The 23199-nt window shown below is 32.8% G+C and overlaps 1 protein-coding gene across 27 annotated transcripts in view; it reads left to right on the forward strand.

Annotated features, from left to right (window-relative positions):
* LOC145248812 (rho guanine nucleotide exchange factor 11-like) overlaps nt 1-23199 on the forward strand; it is a 609361-nt gene that overhangs the window by 67409 nt on the left and 518753 nt on the right. The window lies entirely within an intron of this gene.

A 23199-nucleotide genomic window follows, 5' to 3' on the forward strand; every position in this document is an offset into this window, starting at 1 on the left:
TAAGTATTGTTAGTATTAAACAATACACAATAAGTTAATATATAAATTTTTATGCATGATCTTATTTTGAGATTATTAATTTTTATTAATGTTATTTTGCTTTTTTATTTATTTTTTTTCTCCAGTTTTTATCAATAATCCCGTTTGAAGTTTTAATAATTAAAAATATTTTATATTTTACGCTTATCTATGTGCTGCAGTTACCTACAATTCACAATATAGAATCATTTTTATTTTTTTTTTATTCAAACCTCGCATATATATATTTATATAGTGTGTGTTATGAAAACTTATGACGATATAGAACTACACAGAAGCTTTTGTGTTCATCGCCGTAAGGAATCGTTTAAAAAAAAAAAGCCTGATAATTCCTTATGTTTTTTTTTTATGAAATGCGGAAGATTCTTTGTAGCTGAATTGCCGTATATTTTCATAACTGACCATCTAGTTCTACTCGTGTGTTGAGCACTGAAGTAAATATAGAATATATCCCCTCATAACATTTTGTGCAGAAAGGTGAAATTATCATAATTATATAGATACTTATGCAGATAGGTGAAATTATAATTATATATATATATATATATATGAGGTGCCTTCTATAAGTTTCCAGACTTTTTTGTACAGGCATTTAAAAAAATTGTTATAGATTCTTGAAAACTCAGTTTTTTATTGTTATATATCTTATGAGATGACTGGCCAATTTCTATGGTTTTATGAGGTTCAAATGAACAGCTACAGCAGGAATTGGAATATACCCTACTAAAGCCTAATTGTCACAGCTGGTTAACTTCAAAAATGCAATCTGGATGTGAGGGCACTTTAGAAGAATGATATGCAATAAAATTCTATTTTAAACTTGAAAATATGCCACAGAAACGTATGGAATGTTTCAGAGTGCTTTTGGATCATCTTGCATGAATCAAGCAACATCTTCTGAATGATATTAGAGATTCCAGGAAGACAGGGAGTCTGTGAGAGATAAGGTGTGGGAGGAGTAAGGAAGTCAGAACACCAGAGTTGATTGGCCAAATAAAGAATTTCATGTATAAGGACAGTCGTGTGTCTATAGAGATAATAAGTGCACAGTTTGGTGTCAGTGTGGGAACTGTACACACAATTATTCACAAGGAACTGAAGAAGCGATAGATTTATGCAAAGTTTGTCCCAAGGGTGCTCGGAAGATCAAAAAGAAATGCGTAGTCATGACAGCAAGGAGATAATCTAGCTGTTCAATTCAGATCCCGCAGTTCGAACCTTGCTTCTTGTGACGTTTGCTTATTCCCTAAGCTCAAGGAAAACCTTAGGGGCTGCCGTGATGAGAAAATTGAGATGAAAGAGGCTTTGACGAGGGTCATTGACATGCTCACACAATAATCCATGGGGCCTGACAGAAGTTGTTGGAATGGTACAAGTGCATTGCAGCCGGAGGAGATTACTTCGAATTGGACTAAAGTTTTATGTGTGTACTATCAATAAACGTGCCCATATGAAAAAAAGTTTAGAAACTTATTTAAGCACCTCGTGTATATATATATATATATATATATATATAATGTTTTATTTTTTATTGCCGTTTTATCTGTTTGGTTACATAGTTTCAGATGTTGGACCATGTTTACGATCTAACAGCCTCGTCAGACCTTACAGAAGTGGTTGTTAGTATTAAGAAGTGTTTTAGAAGAAATACGAAAAAAAGGGGGGGGGTGGAGGGAGGAAAACGGGTTTTATATATATATATATATATAATTTACGTTTGTAATTTTATTGGAATCGAGTGAACTTAAAACATCTTAAAATGAGCAAGCAACAACGAAAAAGGACGCATTTTGCCTTAACAGATTTTCTTTAAAACTTTTCTTTACGATTGAATCATAAAACAAACAATATGCACATTTCTAATTTTCCCTCGCAGATTTTTCCATTTTAAATTAAAAAAAAGTTTTGTTTATAAATAAAAACGTTTTGTTTATGAATAACAAAAAGTTGTTTATAAATAAAACGTTTTGTTTATAAAAACGTTTTGTTTATAAAAACGTTTTGTTTATAAAAACGTTTTGTTTATAAATAACGTTTTGTTTATAAATAAAAAACGTTTTGTTTATAAATAAAAAAACGTTTTGTTTATAAATAAAAAAACGTTTTGTTTATAAATAAAAAAACGTTTTGTTTATAAATAAAAAAACGTTTTGTTTATAAATAAAAAAACGTTTTGTTTATAAATAAAAAAAACGTTTTGTTTATAAATAAAAAAAACGTTTTGTTTATAAATAAAAAAAACGTTTTGTTTATAAATAAATAAAAAAACGTTTTGTTTATAAATAAATAAAAAACGTTTTGTTTATAAATAAAACGTTTTGTTTATAAATAAATAAAAAAACGTTTTGTTTATAAATAAAAAAACGTTTTGTTTATAAATAAAAAAACGTTTTGTTTATAAATAAATAAAAAAACGTTTTGTTTATAAATAAAAAAACGTTTTGTTTATAAATAAAAAAACGTTTTGTTTATAAATAAAAAAAAACGTTTTGTTTATAAATAAATAAAAAAACGTTTTGTTTATAAATAAATAAAAAAACGTTTTGTTTATAAATAAATAAAAAAACGTTTTGTTTATAAATAAATAAAAAAACGTTTTGTTTATAAATAAATAAAAAAACGTTTTGTTTATAAATAAATAAAAAAACGTTTTGTTTATAAATAAATAAAAAAACGTTTTGTTTATAAATAAATAAAAAAACGTTTTGTTTATAAATAAATAAAAAAACGTTTTGTTTATAAATAAAAAAACGTTTTGTTTATAAATAAAAAAACGTTTTGTTTATAAATAAAAAAAAAACGTTTTGTTTATAAATAAAAAAAAACGTTTTGTTTATAAATAAAAAAAAAAACGTTTTGTTTATAAATAAAAAAAAAAAAACGTTTTGTTTATAAATAAAAAAAACAAAACGTTTTGTTTATAAATAAAAAAAAAACAAAACGTTTTGTTTATAAATAAAAAAAAAACAAAACGTTTTGTTTATAAATAAAAAAAAAAAACGTTTTGTTTATAAATAACCTAAAAATACATAATGCTGTTTCAAGCACTTTTCCTTATACGCACATTTTTAATTCAAACAATTTTTATTTACAAAACGTTCTATTTTCTTTATAAATAAGACTATGTATTTAATGTATTACTAAAATCTTTGTAAATGCCCCCTCCCCCGCCTTAAAAAATAAAATTGAACGCCAAGGTATAAATGTGTAGTATTTTGTTAATAATTCAAGTAGAACTAAAAAGTTAAGGCTTGTTCTTTTCATCATTGTGGAGTGCCTCAAATCTATTTGGCCCATTTATATTGCTTTATTGTTATTCCTGAATTCATTCAACTTGTTCACAAAATTTTCAACATTAATGCTACTTTTAACTTATATATTTTGTTAAAAAAATATTACTTTATTAGAAAAAAAAGAAAAAAGAAAAAAAAGCCTAATTGTGCAGGTCCTGGATATGACCTTAAACTATATCCGATGGTGAGGCCCCAGTTTGCAGGCTTTGGGGATTGTGGAGCCACCCTTTAATTGCCATTGCTCCCAGGTCCACTCTGACTCGGACTGGTAGTACCTGTTAGGGTCCCAACTATGGGTTAAATAGAAACCGACTTGAAAAAAAAACAAACAAATATGCTCTATTAAAAAATGGTTCTTCAAAACCACTGGATTCGGCATTAAATAATCTGAAAAAGGTTGCTATGCCGTAAAAGAACAACAACCTAATTGTGCAGTAGACTTAGTTCTTGATGTGTTTTTGCCAATAAACAATCAATATAAAGAAAACTATTAAAAGAAGTAAAAAAAAAAAAATTACGTCTTTTAGAAGTCAATTATTTTGAAAGTCTAAGCAGAATTTAAAAATTCCTGGCATTTGTTTCACATTCTTATAAAACATGGCCATGATATCATGCGCTTTGCAATTTTATTTTTTTACTTGATGTATCTTTCAAAATTTGCATGTTTTTAAAAGCTAAAATTTAGATTTAACTAGCGTGGGTGCCCTGCGTTGCCCGGGTGTTTGAAGGTGTGTTGAGCAAAAAAGAAAGAAAAAGTGGTAGTAGGGAGGCAGGCTTGAACTTGTACCATGAAGGAGGAAAAGAAAGTGAAAAAAAGTGACGTCTTTACGGTTGCGTCCATCGCAAAACCGGAAGTGGTGAAGGTTTAAATTAAGGCTAGTCAATCGAAAAGCGGGGTGACTTTCGAAAATATCGGCTAGAAAAGTGCCCAGGAGGGTGAAGGAATTAATGTTTTTAGCCAATTTTTCGATATTTGTCATCCGAAGGCTGAAAACGATATCGATCTCATGAAAATCCATCGCCTCTGTCCCAAACTTTAGACAAACATACATACATACTTACATTTAAACAGACAGGTGAGATTTATATAATAAATTATACGCTGACAAGAGTATGAACCCACAACCTCCTCTATATATAAAATAAGAAATTGTCAAACTATTTGTATACACCATTAAATTACCTGGAAGAGTTAGAATATTATAAATAATGCATTGAATATCATACTTTTAAATTTCAGAATTTATTAGATGAGGATCAATGATCTGGATTACTCGGACTACAATTCTCGCTTTCTATATTATTCTCACAACGTTTGTTGAATGCTAAAGCAGTACTAACAATAAAATAAAAATTAAAAATTACCTAAGACTTCTACCTGGTTATGGCTGCCAGAACGAGAACAATCTATTCCCAGGAATTGAATAAAGGATTCATTATAAAATTCTGTATAGATTCCAGAGTTCAACGAGGTGCACCTTAGGTTGTTACATCGTCATTTATCTGGAAATAGTTGTGCGAATATTTTAAGTTGTATTGTTATTGCTATTAATTTTAATAGCATGTGTTCGTTTTATTTATTTTTTTTTTAAAGAAGACAAGCAATTATTAAAAATGTTTTTTATATGAATGAAAAACTACTTTGAAAAGTAATAAAAAATGCGAAAATACCAATATATTAGTCTTTGTGTGTGTATGTATATATATATATATATATATATATATATATATATATATATATTGGGGTGGAGAGGCCTCCGGTAAGCCATGGTGAAGGCAACCTTTCTAGGAGAAGCAAATCTCTGATTTAAAAAACCATAAAGCGGGAGACCAGTACCCGCATTAAGCTGGTTTGCAGTTTAACTTGTTGCTGGCTATCTTGCTCTTGCTTGTTGCTGGATCTCAACATTTTGAACAGAGAGAGAGACTTAGCTGTCGTACAAAGCTAAGACTCTGTAACATCTGTGATACTCCCTCAGGCATCTGTCTATAAAAATGGCCCTGTGGCGATGGAAAAGTTGTGACGTATGGAGGCTTGAAATGCTGGAAGCATGTAATAATTCATCTCAATGACCGTCTTCAGTATCATGCCTTCTTGAGCGTGTGAATTCACCAGTAGGACTAAAAAAACAAAAGTAATTTTTGGGCTCATAGACATTAAGTGTCTGAGGGAGTGGCACTCGTCTGACAAGACGTGCAATCATCATCATCATCATCATCATCATATATTGTCTCTGAGGTTAATATTTTCTACAGGTAAAATAACCAATGAAGTTTAACGCGGTTAATACAAGAATGCTCAATACTGAAGTAGGGCAAGTTATACTTCATATTAGTTTTTACATAAGCAGTAATATGTTGCTACACGGTCATGAGCATGTTCCAGCCAGCAAATTACCGGTAACTAGAGATCTCTTCAGGCGATTCAGCTTATACGAAAGCAAAGTTTATTGCACACTTGGCTTTCGTATAAGCTGCATTGTCTGAAGAAGTCTCTAGTAACTGTGTAGCAACATGTTACTGCTTATGTAAAAACTTAAGTGTGTGTGTGTATGTGTGTGTGTGTGTGTATATATATATATATATAAAATTATCGGATGATTCCAATATATTTACAGATTCCGATTCTTTTTAAATTTCTAAATATAGTTTTTTTTTTTTTTTGTTTTTTTGTTTTTTTTTCCGGGAGGGGGGTTGGATGTACATATTGCACAAAAACATGCAATACGTACATGTTTTTCGCAAAGTACATTTGTGGGGTGATTTAAAGATTTTAGTTTTATTTGGAGTTCAAAATCAAATGTTTATCATTTTATCATCAAGGAAAAATTAAATTTTAAACAAGAAAAGCAAGAAAAGATTTTTTTGTGTGTGTATTGGAAAGTAGACAAATTTCCAATATACACAAAAAAAATTCTGATTTTATTTGATTCCTAATTCTAATTGTCCCAATCCTATTTATTATCTAAAAAAAAAACTTTGTATGTGGGTTCATTCCTTATGGACTCTGAAATGGCTGGGCAGATTTTATTTGAAATTTCACACTAAAGTACTTGAAATGGGAGTGGTCTTATGTAGGTTTTGTATCGGAATGCATACAATGAGTATCGAAGAATGCAAATCAAACAAATCTGATTAAAGAAAGAAGCCCGATTTTGATCAAAGTTAACACTGTTATACAACCCAACATCACAAGAGCATTTAAGAAGTTTTATTACTGCACAAGCAGAAAAATCCAGCCTATAAAATCAACTGTAGATTATTTTATAAGACAGGAGTGCATTCGAAATGAATGTTTCTTTTTAGAGCACAATTGAACCATGATACTTTTGCATTTTAAACTTTAAGTGAAGCCATTATTTATAGATAATTTTATAAAATCAATAGTAGATGCTCGTTGACTACAATGTATTGTGAACTAAGTCGCTGCAGGGAGGCATATGATGCATTGTGCGATAGGTCCCCAACTAGAGCAGGCAATCAATTGATTTGATTAAAAAAAAAAAAAAATGTACGATTTCACTAGTTTCAATGACCAGTGTGGGAGAGTGGAACATTTCTTGATACTTATTCAATTTCGGACAATGTTGGGTCTCCCTGCTAATATATATATATCGTTAGATTATTATTTCCATTAAGTGTCAGCTGAGACTTAGACTTCCACTGGTATCATGTAACCCAGTGCTAGCTGCCTCATGGTCTGGTCGTCTGTGACTAAACCGGCTCCCCTGCCCGGGATAATCTGGGTGAGGAGGGTGTGGGGACACCCAGCAGTACCCAAAACAAAACCTATCAAAGGTTGGATGAGCTTCTTATGAGCCAACAGCCATCTCCTGCAGCCAGTCAGTACCAACGTATTGATCTTCTTTCCTTGGGTTCTACCAGCTCTGGTCAAGTTCTACTTGTGCCGCTTGGGCAACGCACAAGTTTTCTCGCCCAGGCTCTCGCAACGGTGGAAAATAGTTACGAGTTAAAAGTCTGGTCAAATTGACGTCGCGACCAGATGCTTCAAATCCTCCGCAACGGTGGGAGGGGCTATTTAACTCCAGTGGGTGGCTACCGCCCGCCTCAAACCAGGCAGCGTCTGGTCAGTAAGGTGCTACCCTGTCACGTCCGCCGCTTCGATGGGGTGGTCAGGCAATCACGGACATAAATCATTCACCTGTTACAAATCACAATTCAAAGACTACTCTCCGACACGGAAGTTGGAACATTCGTACACTGTGCCCGGGTTTCACGCATGACCCGAATCTCAACCTTCGTGCACAAGGTCTGCCTCGTAAGACCACATTACTTGACCGTGAACTTGCCAAGCTGTCTGTCGATATTGTCACTCTACAGGAGACCAGATTGGCGGGAACTGGCTCCATCTCGGAAAAAAACTACACTTTCTTCTGAACTGGCAAAGCAGAAGAGGAACATCACATCCATGGAGTAGGTTTTGCAGTGACAAACAAATTACTCAGAGAACATGAAGTTGACACTCCGGTCAGCATTTCAGAGAGAATTATGACATAGAAGATCAACTGCACCGATACACCAGTACACCTCATCAGCGTCTATATGCCAATACTGCCTAGTGAAGATCATGTGAAGGATGAATTCTACGACTGTCTCAACAAAATACTGAGCAGGATCCCAGCCAGCGATCACCTCCTAGTACTCGGAGACTTCAACGCCAGAGTTGGTGCAAACCATACTGCCTGGCCTGACATCATTGTTCACTTCAGTACTGGTAAAATAAATGAAAATGGCCAAAGAACTCTGGAGCTCTGTAGTCAACAGGGACTCTGTATTGCAAACACCTGGTTCAAACAGAAAATGTGTCATCGTGTCTCTTGGAGACACCCTTGTTCCAAACATTGGCACCAATTGGAAACCTGCACCACGTAAGCCAAGACACCGTCGTTCCAAACATACAGTCTCAACATGGCTGCAATGAAGAACAATGACAGCATCAGTGCGTTTCGCACTGCTCTCGAAAATAAGCAGAGAGATTCTGCACCAGTGGAAGCAGTGAACCTGGATAAATCCTGGGAAATCTTGCAAACTGCGATGTATGACGCTGCAGTCACATCCTTTGAAACTAAGCAGCTGCCTTGCGAAGACTGGATGGCTGAGAATGCAGAAATCTTAGAACCGCTACTACTGTCCAAAAACGATGCTAACAAGAACTATGTGAGCAGGCCGACACGCAGCACCCTGTCCAAGCTGAAAGAAGCTTGGAGTCAATTCCAGAAAGCTGCTCGGCACTGTGCAAACAACTACTGGAACAACCTGTGCGACGAAATCCAGACTGCTGCTAATTGCGGTAAACTACGTGTGATGTACCGTGGACTCTGCAAGGCAACTGGACCGAGGGCAAAGAAAGTTTGCCCTTTAAAATCTACTACAGGGGAGCTCATCACTGATCCTATGAAGCAGCTTGAACGCTGGGTGGAGCACTACTCTGTACTATATGGCGAACCACGCAACATCAGTCACAGCTTTAAATTCCACTCCGAACTTCGACACCCTAGTCGAACTGGACAACATTCCAACTGTCAGATCTCGAAGTAGCTCTCCAACACATGAATGTAGGGAAGGCCTCAGGTACCGACGAGATTCCAGTAGACCTGCTCAAGTGCGATAAGTTCCTGCTCCCGCACTTGTACGACCTCCTCTGCACCAGTTGGCGCAACGGAAAATTTCCAACAGCTCTGAAAGATGCTAAAATTGTCACTTTATTCAAGAAAGGAGACAAAGGAGATTGCAATAACTACCGTGGTATATCTTTACTCAGTGTCACTGGTAAAGTCTTTGCCAGAGTGTTCCTTCCAAGGCTCCAGCAGATTGCAAACCGCGTTTATCCAGTCGCAATGCGGCTTCCGCAGCGGGCGCTCAACCACGGACATGATATTTTCAGTGCGTCAAATCCAGGAAAAATGCAGAGAACAACGTAGACCTCTCCATATCGCATTTGTGTACCTCACGAAAGCTTTTGACATGGTCAGTAGAGATGGTCTGTTTGCCATCCTACAAAAGTTGGGCTGTCCACCAATTCTTCTTAGTTTGATAAGATCGCTCCATGATAACATGACAGCCGCAGTCTTCTTCGAGGGTGACATGTCTGACAACTTCCCCGTGTGCAGTGGAGTCAAGCAAGGTTGTGTATTGACTCCTACACTGTTTGGCAACTTCTTCTCAGTTCTTTTGCACCACGCTTTCGGAAATCACGAGGACGAAGACAGTGTGTTCCTTCATACTCGCTCTGATGGAGAACTTTTTAACTTGGCTCGCCTACGCGCCAAAACCAAGATTCGAAAAGTTCTAATACTTGAGCTGCTATTTGCAGACGATGCTGCATTGGTCTCGCACTCTGCAAGTGGACTCCAGCGGCTGCTTGACAATTTGAACGCTGCTTGTGCGGAGTTCGCACTGGTAATCAGTGTGAAGAAGACAGTTGTGATGCACCAGGATGACGCATCACCAATCACCATCAGTGGCCACGAACTAGAGACTGTCGAGAACTTTGCGTCTCTTGGATCCAACATCAACAAGAGAGTATCCAACAGGAGCTACAAATGCGCATAGGTAGAGCAGCGTCTACTTTCAACCGACTACGTGAAAGAGCATATTTCAATAAATACCTCACTTCTTGCACAAAATGGCGCATCTACAAATGCTGTGTTCTGAGTACCCTACTGTATGGAGCAGAGACTTGGACCACGTATGCTCGTCACGAGAAAAGACTGAACGTCTACCATCTCCGATGCTTGCGACATATCATGGGCATCAATTGGTGGGATAGAATCACCAACGAAAAGGTGCTAAGACATGCCGGCAGCCACTCCTTGTTCCAGATACTCGAGACACGATGATCGTGCTGGCTTGGACACCTGTGCAGAATGCCCGATGGCCGTCTCCCTAAGGATATCCTCTATAGCGAACTGGCAAATGGATCAAGAAGCCGCGGTCATCCGGTGCTGCGCTTTAAAGATGTGGCCAAACGGGATCTGATCGCTCTTGGCATCGATGTGAATGTGTGGGAGGAGCTAGCCGAAGATAGACCAGCATGAAGGCATGCCTTGAGTAAGGGTGGCGAAGGACTTGAGAATCTTTGGTTCAAGAGGCTGGCGCAGAGAAGACAAAACTAGTGACTACGTTTACTGTTGCTTGCATTAGTCTTTCGTAGATTGCTTGCCATTATTATATTATTTCCATTGTACTCATCTATATTAGGTTTTCAAAATATAAATGACAATTAAGCTTAGTTGCGATATATATTTTCAAAAGCTACTATCTATCCCTACTGTCACCATGATGGTGGTGGTCCTACTTATGTATTGAGCACTGCTGAAGTAAATATTAGAAAATAGATATATTATTTTCTGTAAATACATCTATATATCTATAAAAGTGAAATTGACTGTGTGTGTACATTTCCCTACAAAATTATTCTGTCAATTTTTAGTCTACAGACTCGAGATTTGACATAAGGGCTATTGAGATTTGGGAAAATCTTTTTAATCGGTTTTCGGTCAGAAATTTCGTTGTCAAGGGATGAAAGTTCAACAATTTGACCTTTGAAAACTCTACCAAACTCCTCCGCCCATTTTGGGTCTAAGCATTTGAAATTTTAGATGTAGGTTACTTGGACATGGATCAAACTTTTTAATTTGATTTGAACCCAAAACAAATGTTAAGGGGTCAAAGTTAAAAAAAATTTTACCTCTGCGGTCTCTACCAAATTACTCAGCCAGTTTTTGGTCTAAACATTTGAAATTTTACATAAAGTATATTCAGAGGACAATATTTTTTTATCGAGTTTTGGCCGAAAATTTGGCTGCTAAGCGGTCAAAGTTCAAAAGATTTTACCTTTGCGGTCTCTAGCAAACTATTCGGCCGATTTTTGGTCTACACATTTGAAATTTTACATAAAGGGTATTCAGACATACAGCAATCTTTTTAATCAGTTTTTGGGCGAAAATTTGGCTGACAAGAGGTCAAAGTTGAAAGAGTTAACCTTAGCAGACTCTACGAAACTCCTCTGCCAATTTTGGGTCGAAACACTTTAAATTTTACATGTACTGGACACTGGTCAAATTATATATATATATATATGCACATAAAGTCATGAACAGTACATGCGGCCAGAGCAAAGCGGGGCTGAACTGCTAGTGAAATAATATCAAACCTATTTTTATATATGAATAAAATCTTTTCATTGTAAAAACTAAACAAGAAATTTTCCATGGATGTATAACAATCTTTATTTTCTCAGTCCTAAATACAAAATCAGCCAATGTAGAATACTAATAATTAGCTAAATCCATAGCGTGAATTAAACTCTTGCTAACATGTTCTTGTTCACCAGGAAGCGTCTTTACAATTTTAATTGGTAAATATTTTCATATTTCAAAGTCTGTGGCAAAGTAGTGTTTGACCCAATAACTCCAGTTGTAGCGGAACAGTCATTAGAAAAATGAAAACGATTCGTTGTTATTATGCCACATTTCATGGAGTATAAACTATGAGGCAATTACCATTCGCAGACCACTTAATAGAAAATGAGAATTACTTTGTATATGTGTTTCAGGCAATATTTGCATCACAAGCCAATATACTTTAAGTGCAAAAAAACCAAAAAAAAACCTGTTTCCTTTTTCAAATAATTTAAACATTATACAACTTTTAATTTATCAAAGTATTATCTGACATTATGTTCGTACTGGCATGCAGTATTGTTTTTTTATTCATTTTTATACAGATTTTGACATGGTTGAGTAGGTGTTTATACCAGTTGAGATACATCCTCAAAGCTCAATCTGACAGTGACTTGGTTGCTGTCTGGCTAAAGTATGACTCTCTGCAGTCATAGGAGGTCAAATTGCTGGATCCTTGGAAAATGAGCCCTGATCTGTAGTAGAATAGGTCTAAAAGTATATAGTTAAATTTAATGTGAAAAGGTGTTCTTTCCGTTAACAACTATAAGAAGTTGGTGATTTCTTCCTTTCTATCTTTGCAGCATGATTGTTACACTAAAATACTGCAATTTTTTGTTGTTTCTTTCAGAAAATAATTATTCTAGCAAGGGTGTTTATTACTAGGGCTAGGACAACAGCATATTCTTTTCATTGTTTTGACTCTCGAGTGTGTACCCGTTGATATCTTATATGCTTTTATATAGTGACGTGGTTCTCGGTTGATTAACTGTGTTTAACTGTGTCGGATATATACTCGAGAGACAAAACAATGAAAAGAATATGCTGTTGTCATAGCCCTAGTTATTACAATGGAAACAACATAAAATAATTTAAATGACTGAAAACGTAAGGAAGACGATTCTTATTTTTAACTTTAAGGTAAAAATATGCATCATCTCTCATTTTAGGCTTTTTTTTTTTTCATCTATTTTGTAACGTAAGTGAAAATTTCAAGATTTAAACAAAAACGGCATTAATGAATTTCAGTAGGTACAGCTAGTTATTTTTATAAACTGAGTATAAAAAATAAAAAAGGTTTAAATTTCGTAATTGCTTTATAGTTTAAATCATTGCATTTGGTATCACTTCGATAACGGTTTTAAAGAATCAGGATTATTCTTTATCAAATGTATTTCATTCAAAAAAAATTTATTATTTAGTGATGTTTTTTATAACATAGCTTAACAAAGTTGTCAGTTATTTTATAAGATATTCAAAGCCCCATCTTCGCTAAAATCTCATTAGCTTTCTTTTATTTTTAACTTTCGGATTGTTCTATTTGTTCTTTGTTCAATTGCAATGTTTTGTTTTTAACTTTTCCATTTGTGATTTTTAATTTTCTACTTGATTTAAAGAATTTATCTTTAACAGGGCTCTACATTGCGAGTGAAACAGTCGCATTTGCGAGTGATTTTTCAAAATGGCGACTAGAAATAATGAAATGCTTATTTTTTAGCGATTGCATTTCTTTCACTGACAATCTTCCAAGGCACGCTACTGAGTGAATATCTTTCCAACTTTTTTTAATAAAACGAACAAAGTAAAATTATTTAAACAATAGAAGTTTAATAGAATATACTTTTTTTAATGAAGGCTGTTTAAAAAAAATATCTGAAGAAATCAGAATGTTTATACCTAAAAGTATCGGCATAAAATTTGCTGTATATTTAGAATTATGCTTATTTAGAAAAATCTTTACGATTGGCCTGCCTTGATAGAGTTCAAAATAGACTGTGTAGCCTCGTAGGAGATGTCCTTTTCTCTTCCCTGCAACCTCTATCTCACAGAAGAGATGTTGCGAGTTTGTCTCTGCGGTATCGTTATTTTCATGGAAAGTGTTTGACTGAGCTTCAATCTATGGTCCCCCCTTGCCAAACTTTCACAAGAAACACTCGTCTAGCTGAAAACATTATCAATAATTCCCCTCACTCTTTATCTAAACCTAAACGTAGATTCCATGAGCAAAGCTTCTTTCTTGGAACTGCACGCCTGTGGAATTGTCTTCCGTTTTCCTTCTTTCCAGCTGACTACAATATGGTTGTGTTCAAGTCTAACGTAAACAAGTTCTTGATGAGCCGTTCCACTTGTTAACAAATTTACAGAATTTCCATTACTAACGATTACTATATTGTCCAATTTCTACTGTACCCTCTTTAACCCTTATCCTCGAGTGGCCTCTTGGCCTTGATAAGTGGTGATGCCTATGTAAAAAAAAAAAACCCAAAAAAAAACCATACTCATCACAGAATGAAGATGTCATATTCTAAAAATCGTGTAGGTTTGGCTAGTAACTTTTCTATTTGGCTAGTAAACGAACATATTTAGTTGTCAAAGGTCAACTAAAGATAAATTTGTCCATAGAGCCCTGTTTAAAGAAATAATCAAGGTTGAGTATACCTTGAATTTCTATTCATCAAAATCATTGTGATTGGATTGATAATGTTGACTCTGAAGTAAAAAAACTATTTTCTATGTGGATTTGTAAATTGTGTTTACCTATGCACACACACACATTTCTATGGGAATTATTTTTTTCAATTATATTTCACTTTTTTTATATACTAATCCTTAATTTATGAAGCTCAATGTAATTACAAAGCATTTAACAAATAAATGACAAAAGTCTATATTCCAAATTTCATGATATTGACCATCTTACAATTTATTTCTTTAATTACGTTGACATTTATGATTCTTGACAGTAACTGTTTTGTAGCACAAAATCATTCCTTTAATAATTCTATCAATCAATGAATCTATTTTGCCCTTAACTCCTCAGAAGAAATAGCAACTATGCATCCATTAAAAGAAAATAAAATGCATTTGGGCATGATTACAAAATCCGAAAATTGGAAGAAAAGTTGCAATTACCTTTTTTTTTTTTTTTTTTTTTTTTAATCTTTTACTAGCATGGCTACCCGGCATTCCTTTTGAAATAGTGTCTGTCAGGCTATATGATTAAGGAAAAAAAACAAACTGTTTTTCTTTTTCCATAAATAATTGTCATCGTCAGCTAAATATTATTTAAATAAATAAAACAAATGTTTCTTTATTTAAAATTGTAGCAATTTAATTCGTTTCCAAAACAATAGTCTCTGTTAAAATAATTGCCAAGTAAATATTCTTCAAATCAATAAATTGAATGTTACTTTTTGAAATATATTCGTTATAAAACTGTAGTTTTAGTAGTCAGCAGGATGACATAATTTGATTTGGAGCAATTCATTTTAAAATGTACAAAATCAGAATTCTTTACCTGAGCAACGTTAGATTAATTACCGATCACTATCTTTGCTGATTGGACGATTTTGTTTTTGTGTATGTGAAAGGTGATAACGTTCTTGAAATATTATTATTATATATCAGAATTTGCACGTTTCATATATTTTTTTATACATTTGTAAATCAGTTTCAGAAAACTTAGTTTTTCGATTTTTATCTGCATTTGTAACATTATGTTAAACAGTTCGCACATATAGTTTCCAACAAACGCGTAAGGTGTACATGTGTATTTTTACTAATGAGCAACCAAACAATAAATCAACAAAATCTAATTTATAAAACTCACTATGTCTGTCTGTCTGCGTATTTTCAAACTCTATCTCTTTCAAAACTATAAGTCACAGAGCGGCGCTAGGGGTCTCAAATGATTGGATATTTTTTTATGGATCATTCTTTTATGGGTCTTTAGCCGGTTAAAATAGTTTTTAAGGCATCAAAAAGGAGTCAAAATTGAAAAAAATCGTTATACATTTTGTACATTCATTTTAGTTTATTTTTAATCAGTTCATATGCGTGTCAGGTTGTTACAGTGGTAACGCCACCAGCTTTGAATGCTACATGTTTTGTTCTGGGTTTTGATTCTAGCTGATGGCACCCAAATACTTTTTTTTTTATCTTTGAAATTGTAACTCTAAATAATATATAGATCTGGACAAATTAAAATATATTTAAGCATATTTTACGACCAGGCAAAGCCCCCCCCCTCCCTCCTCCAGTTAGTGGTTTTATTTACATATGTTGTGCAGTTGCTGGTCTTACTTTTCCAATTATTGCTTTTCCATGCATGGGCTGTGACCCTTTGTGTTTGTGATTTTCTGTAGGAACTCAAAATAAATCTACCCATGCATGGAAACACAATGAAGACTTGCAGAGGTTTCAAAGAGTATATTGGAGAAAGTTTGTTAATAAGGGAGAGAGACTACCTAGGCTTGGATTGAGAGACGCCAATGGCAAACATCAAAGTGACATTCGTTTTGATTCACTCCACACCTTACTCCAGCTGACAAAAAATTCCGTTCTGTCCCCTGAACACGTGACGTCATTTCTATTCGACAACTGCATTTCTAATGTGTTTGGTCTAAGGAAGTAATCCTTGACCCCCCACTACCACCATTCGACTTCAATCACACCAGCTGTAGGTGGGCCTATTTTCTTTTGTCCATAATGAATTCCTTATAAAAAAATAGGCTAAAATTAATTCCTTCATACTTAATTTTCTTAGTTAATGGTCGAGGAACAAACACTTCTTAAAGAAGTATTCTCTTAGATTTCTACATTGTTGGAACGTCTGTTCTGGCCACTCATTCGCCTCAAACTGTCTTGAAACTTTGTCCTGTCTCAAACACGTAATCATTTCTTATGTCATATTATTGACATCTGCTTCTAGCATGTTTTGTCTAGAGAGCTTGATTCCCCCCTCCTCCCACACTTATGCTAGGTGCATTGGGTTTGTTTCCGTTTGCTGCTAGGTTGTCCTGACATGTACTCTATGTAACTCTCACCAAAATTCATACTAGTTAACATAATCTTTACTTACTGACATAGGGTCCATATATGCATAAGACATTTAATTAAAACATTATCCATTTTATTAAGGAACGTTATTCACTCCGTTTTGCTAGTATTTTACGACGTATGAGTTTGCTAATGAACAGCCGATTTTAATAGGTTCTTGTTGATATACGCTACATAATCTCCAAAAGAGTAGGTAATTCCTGGGACGATGGTATGACCACAAACAGATACCCCCCCCCCAATAAAATAATTAAAAAATAATATAACTGTATATTTTGGTATCAAATCTCTATTCATCATAGTTTGCCATTAAATTTATTTTTTTATTTACATAATTTTGTGGAAATATTAAGTTTAAAGGATTACTTTTAATTTGTTTACCTTTTTCAATGATTTGACAAAAAGATTTCTTCATTCACTGTCATATCAACTATATCGTTCTTCTATAAATCTCAAGAGTTTCTATTTTGAAATAGCGTTTCCGTTGCTAAATGATGTAAAAGTTTACTCTTTCACCCCCCCCCTCCCCATTAAATTATGAAACCTGATATCTGATGATTAGGCAATTACATTTTGGATCAATTTTAAACAACGTTGTTTTATCTGTTTTATCATGTTTTAATGTTTGGATTTTACAAAATATCCAGATGTAGTTATATATATATTAAAAAAAAAAAAAAAAAAATCTATATATATCGCCTGGAATCTTTACTTTCATAATTACCCTCCCGTCTTATCCTCTCCTTATTTTTGTTTAAATTATCTCTTTTTGAAGATCTAATACTGTTTGGAAAGGTTGGTGTCCAACATTAAATAAAATGGGTTGATTTGTTGTAAAACTGACAAAATAAATAAATAGATCCCAATTCTTTCTTTTTTTTTTCATTTTTTTTTCATTTTTTTTTTTTTTTATCTTAAAAGTTCAATTAATTTAGGGTAACCTTAACCCTAATAACACAAAATGAGTTTATTTGCCGTAAAGCTGATAAAAACAAACAAACAAAAAACTGATATTATTTTCTTCTGGGATCTTAAAAGTTGAATTAAGTTATGGTATCGTTTGATCATTAAATTATTAATTGAACCAGATTCTTATGAAGCTATAATTTTGTTATGGTAATATGTTTATAATCTCTTATAACATTGTGTGCAAAAGGCTACCGAAACTTTAGCCCCATTAATTAGAATGTATTAAAAATTTTTAAATCTGAAATAACTTTCGATGTGACAGTTTTAATGTTTTCAGCTTTCAAAATGGTTATAAGAAGTTTTTTTTTTTTTTTTTTTTTTTTTATTGAAGCTATTAACAAAATATTAAAATGGCTGATTTCTTTATGAAAAAATCAAAAACTGTGTTCTAGGGTATATAATTTTATTTTTTAATAAATATTTGATTAATATTAGTCAATTTGTAAGATTCACATACTCACACTCGTAAAGTTATCTTATAATTAATTAATAATAGAGATGACTATTAATGATGAAAAATTACCAGTTTTGTTGCATCTTAAAGATTTTCGTTTTTATTGAGCTTTTGTACTTTAGTATTTTTGTCCTTTTCTTTTTCTGGTAGATAAAAAAAAAATATGTAAAGATTGGTTCATGATTTGTAATTTTTGCATGTTTTTGAAAGCTTTTGTTTAAAAAAAAAATTTAGAGCATGTTAGCATAAAGTAGATTAATGCATTTTGTTGAGTTATGATTAATTGGCTTTTATTTCTAAAATTTGCAAATAATCACCAAATATGTAGATGAACTTAAAAAAATATTCAGTTGCATTATGAACTGATCACTGTAAGAAAGTTTATATATATATATATATATATATATATATATATATATATATATAGTAATGTGATTGATAATTTAGAATTAAAAATTAAAAATCTGTTTCATAAGAAGGAACAACAACAAAGTCAATAATTTGTACGATCGTTTCGGAAACGATGTTTTTATTGTGATAGACATTAAGCCACGGACAATAATTTTGACATATAGTTTTTTTTGAACAAAGTCTCCTCATCAGCAAAAGTATTGGGTGTTTTTTTTTTATATGTAAAAGACACCATAAATAAATCTAACAATTTTTAAGTAAGGCAGATGTATATGGAAAAAAATTAAAATAAAAAGGAAAATATTTGATAAGAAAAGTAATATGGGTTGAGAATAAAAATAGAATAAAATTATAAATCTGAATTTGGTTTAAATATATATATATATATATATATTATTCATTTGAGGACTGTGGAAAGCAACCGTTTATTAAGTCGCCTGACGAGGACTTCTGGTTTTAACCAACCATTTGTCTGAAACCTTGGCATGTCCAGTATTGTAACCATGTAAATTTGCTTATATTAATAAGAATATAACTCGCTTTTCTTTTACTGAGCACTCTTAAGAACTTCATTAAATTCATTAGCTATCACTCTTGAATACCTTTAACCTGGTGTGTGTGTGTGTGTGTGTGTGTGTGTATATATATAATATACACACATATATATATATGTGTGTGTGTGTGTGATTACTTCATTTAATCATGTGAATTAATATACGAAGATATAATTTATGCATAAATTTTTCAGTATTTACTTCAACAGTGCTCAATACATAGGTAGAGCTAGGTAGTAAATTATGAAAATATATATGGCAATTAAGCTACACAAAATATTGATATAGATTGTTTCAGGAAGAAACCACTCCAGCAAAACACTGATACGAGGCTAAAGTAGTTGCAATACACTTTTATGGATTTATATGGTTCTATGGTGAGTTGTTTACTATACCATTCAATGAAACACATGTAAGGCATAGCATATATCAAAATAATGTAAATATGGTTTAAATATACTTCTGGCATTTGAATTGTTTGCAAACGATATATATGCTCTGAAAGTGCAATCTATTTTCATTCAGCTTAAATAGATCTAGCAATTTAAAAAAAACCCAAAGATTTTATTGTATATATACATGTAAAGCATATATTATACTATTAAAAATGTATATCTTAGTGTTGGGCCTATTAATTGGAATTGAGTAATGGAACCAGAAAAAAGTGTACTATTTTCCGATGCCAAAAACGATTCCTTTAATTATCTATTTTTATTTGATTTTTTTTTTTAAACAATAGCTTCTACTGCTGATAATAATAATAATAAAATATTTATTAATTTCAAACTACCAGTAAAGCTAAAATCTATAAATCACCCCCATAAGTGTACGTTTACGCTTGAAAACATGTATGCACATTTAACATGCGTTTTTACAGTAATCGGGGAAACCATACTTGAATATTTAGATATTCATAAAGAATTGGGAATTGGTAATTGTATCGGAATCTGGAAAAATCTTGCAAGCATCCCATCACTAGTATATATATATATATATATATATATATATATATATATATATTGTTTTATTTCTGATCATTCAGGCATTTTTTTAATTTATTTTTTTCGGAAATAGAGTGCACCACCATTTATACGTTGGTGTAATCTATCCACCTTCAGGCCTTGTGCCACATCTTCATGCATTGGATGGAAAGTTAGATGCCTGTATATGGTCTTTCTGAATGGTACTAGGTCTTCAAGGATAAATACTTAGCAAAGTCTGTTTCATAGACTGCTGCAGTATCCATTTAACCAATTGTACACATTTCTATAGTACAAGAATAGTAGAACTGAGAAATCCTTTGAGTTCTCTGCTCTTGCTTCTCCACTCTCTCTCTCCCCATCTTCATCAGGTTGAGTATTGTGAACTCCTGGTGTCAGACTGAAAATGCCAACTTTAAAATAATGTCCCAAAGAGAATTTCTCGCAAATGTTCTGATTCATACATTTTAAACTGAGTTTTTTAATTGCATTAAAAACCGTGTAAGATTTATTTGCCAGCACAATCCTCACTTTACTTGATGGGCTTGGTTCATTCCAACTTCCTTTTGCCCCCAACATAAAGTTCAAATGAACAGTTAGCATTTTTGACACCATTGACTGTATCCAGTAGGATAAAGTACTTGACACATTAAGAGCAGAGCTTTAAGGGATGCTCCAAACCTAGAAGTATTAGGAGCCGTATAAGGAGCTGCATAAGGGGACTACTTCAAAGTAGATGGTTGCTAAGCAGTAGCTTTATCATATTTGAAATTTTAGCTTTCTATTTCAATTGTCAAATAGTTATATGCTTCATTAATTTTTTTTTTAATGGAAGTTGCTTGAGACAAGGTATGAAGCCACTTCATGTGAGGATCTAACAAGAACAAAAGCTGATTATTACAAAGACTGAAAGCTGATTATTACAAAGTAGGTATGGGCAAAAATGGGTGGACAAAAATGGGGGGCCTAGTTTTGAAAGCCGATTTATCATAATTTTTTTGTCGGTTTCCGACTACTTTTTGATTGTATTTGAAAGATTAAGGACTAAACTTAATTTCCAAAAGGGAAAAAATATTTGTACACATGAAAAACAACTTATGAAAATGTTTTCATGGCAAGTTACCCAATTCAGCTAAATTTTGAAGTTAAATAAATTCATTGTAAAAAATCCTTTAAAAGATAAATATTAGTTTTCTGAGTCTTTCAAGGATAATTAGTAAAATCCTAAGATCTTGAATTGAATTAAAAAAAAAAAACACCTTGTTTGTACAAAACATAAATTAATTAGCCCAAAACCGAGTGATTCTGGCGTTCGCAGAATGCAACAAACTAAAATTTTGTAAATATGAAAATTACGAAGGCCCAAAATTTCAGGCAGTCGAAAGACTGAAAATGACGTCATGTAATTAAAAGGGAGGAAGGTTTCCCCCCCCCCCAGTCGCACATCTGTACATTCCTTTTTTGAACGTTTGTATTTTTGCATTTTTTAATTTAATTATTTTTCTATGTTCCTATTTTTAAATTTATTTTTTTTCTTAATTATTGTTCAATATTATATAAAAATGTTACACCGAAAGTTTCACATTCTTGTGATCAAGGAAATTATTAAAATCTTGCATATAAAAATTATGTGAAACCCGTAATTTTAAAAAAAAGTAGAAATATTTTTTGCAATTATAATTTTTTTGTGTGAAAATATTAAATAAGCAATGCTTAATTCAATGGTAATATCGGTAGTTAGAGAAATTCATTTTTCTTCGAGTTATATAGAATTCATTAATACGGATTTAGGGGCTTTTTTTGTAATGTTCCTATAAAAATTATTTTATTTTTATTGTTAAAAATTACGATGCTTTATTTATATAAAAAAAAAGCAAAAATAAAGCCTTGCGTTTTTTATTTACTACTGAAAACTATAACTTTAAAGGTATTTTTTGTTTAAACAAAATAATACATTTCCACTCGGATTTAAATAAAAATAATTAGTTCATTATATTCTGCGATCATTTGATAAATATTGAAAATTTCACTACAATTGGTTAATTTCCTGATTTTTTTTTTTTTTTTTTTTTTTTTTAAGTAAAGGGAGGGCTCAAAATGTTTATACATTTTGAGCATCGGCATTCATTTTGCCCGTACCTATTACAAAGACCTGCTTATTATTGACCTTAGTCTTAAAAAGACTAAGTGTGTAGGTAAGAGGAAAACCGTGAAGGGAAAAGAGTTTCACAACCTTGCAGTTCTTGGAATAAAGCTACTGGAATAAGAAGCTGTGATGGAGACCACTAGACTAGTGAATCAAATGAACTGGAATAAAGAAAGCAGAGAATAGATCAGACAATTTTGAAGAATATTTGCCATAATAGTATTTATAGAAAAGACTGAGACTAGCAACATCATGTCTGTGAGAGAGAGAGAGGTCGCAGTGAAGAAGGATGAGGGGGGGCAATAAAATTATAGGTGCGTTTCTGCACTTTATCAAAAAATTCACTGACTCAAATATGACAATATACGTGGCCTGCTAGTAGATTTGTACAGATAAAGGATAGCTTCAGGTGTGAAAAAGCGTTTAAAGTGATGGAGAGAACTGATTTTAACGAGAAGCAGAAGGAGCAATGGATTTAATATATGAAGTCCAAGCAAGATTTGGTGGCACTGCGAACGTTAGTTGAATGTTCTTTGTAGTGTTTTCCTTGTTTAAAAATGCATGGCATATCTGTGTACAGATCAATTATAGATTGGCTTTGCATTTAGAGAATATTTTCGTTTCTGAAGCGAAGGATTCAAGCATGATGAACAATCAAACACAGAGAGAAAACAAAGAAAAAGAACGGTAAGAAAATCTCGTTTAATCATAGGCAATATCTAATCTTCATGCTAGTTGCACAAAATAATAAATTTAAAAAAAAAAAAAAAGTACTAAATTGAGATTTTCAGTCATTCACACTGAGAATTGAACCTTCAACGCCCAGGAGAATATCACTTTTACAATTTATTTTACCAAGTACTATAATCATTACACCACGGTTCCTTGCGGACAGTTCTAGCACAAACTTTGTGAGTCTTTAAGAACGGAAGAGAAACAAAAGTTCGAAGACTCTAAAAAATACATATAGACTGCCTAACTTTGGTAGAAAACTGTAAAATCACATCAACTTGTCGACCATATATTAGTGACAAACAAATGCTTCGGCAGAAATAATATTGTAGCTTCGCAGAAACCTTTTCTCGACTATT

Source organism: Euprymna scolopes, chromosome 27 (genome assembly GCF_053919585.1).
Source record: "Euprymna scolopes isolate OS-2025 chromosome 27, ASM5391958v1, whole genome shotgun sequence".
NCBI classification, from domain to species: Eukaryota; Metazoa; Mollusca; class Cephalopoda; order Sepiida; family Sepiolidae; genus Euprymna; species Euprymna scolopes.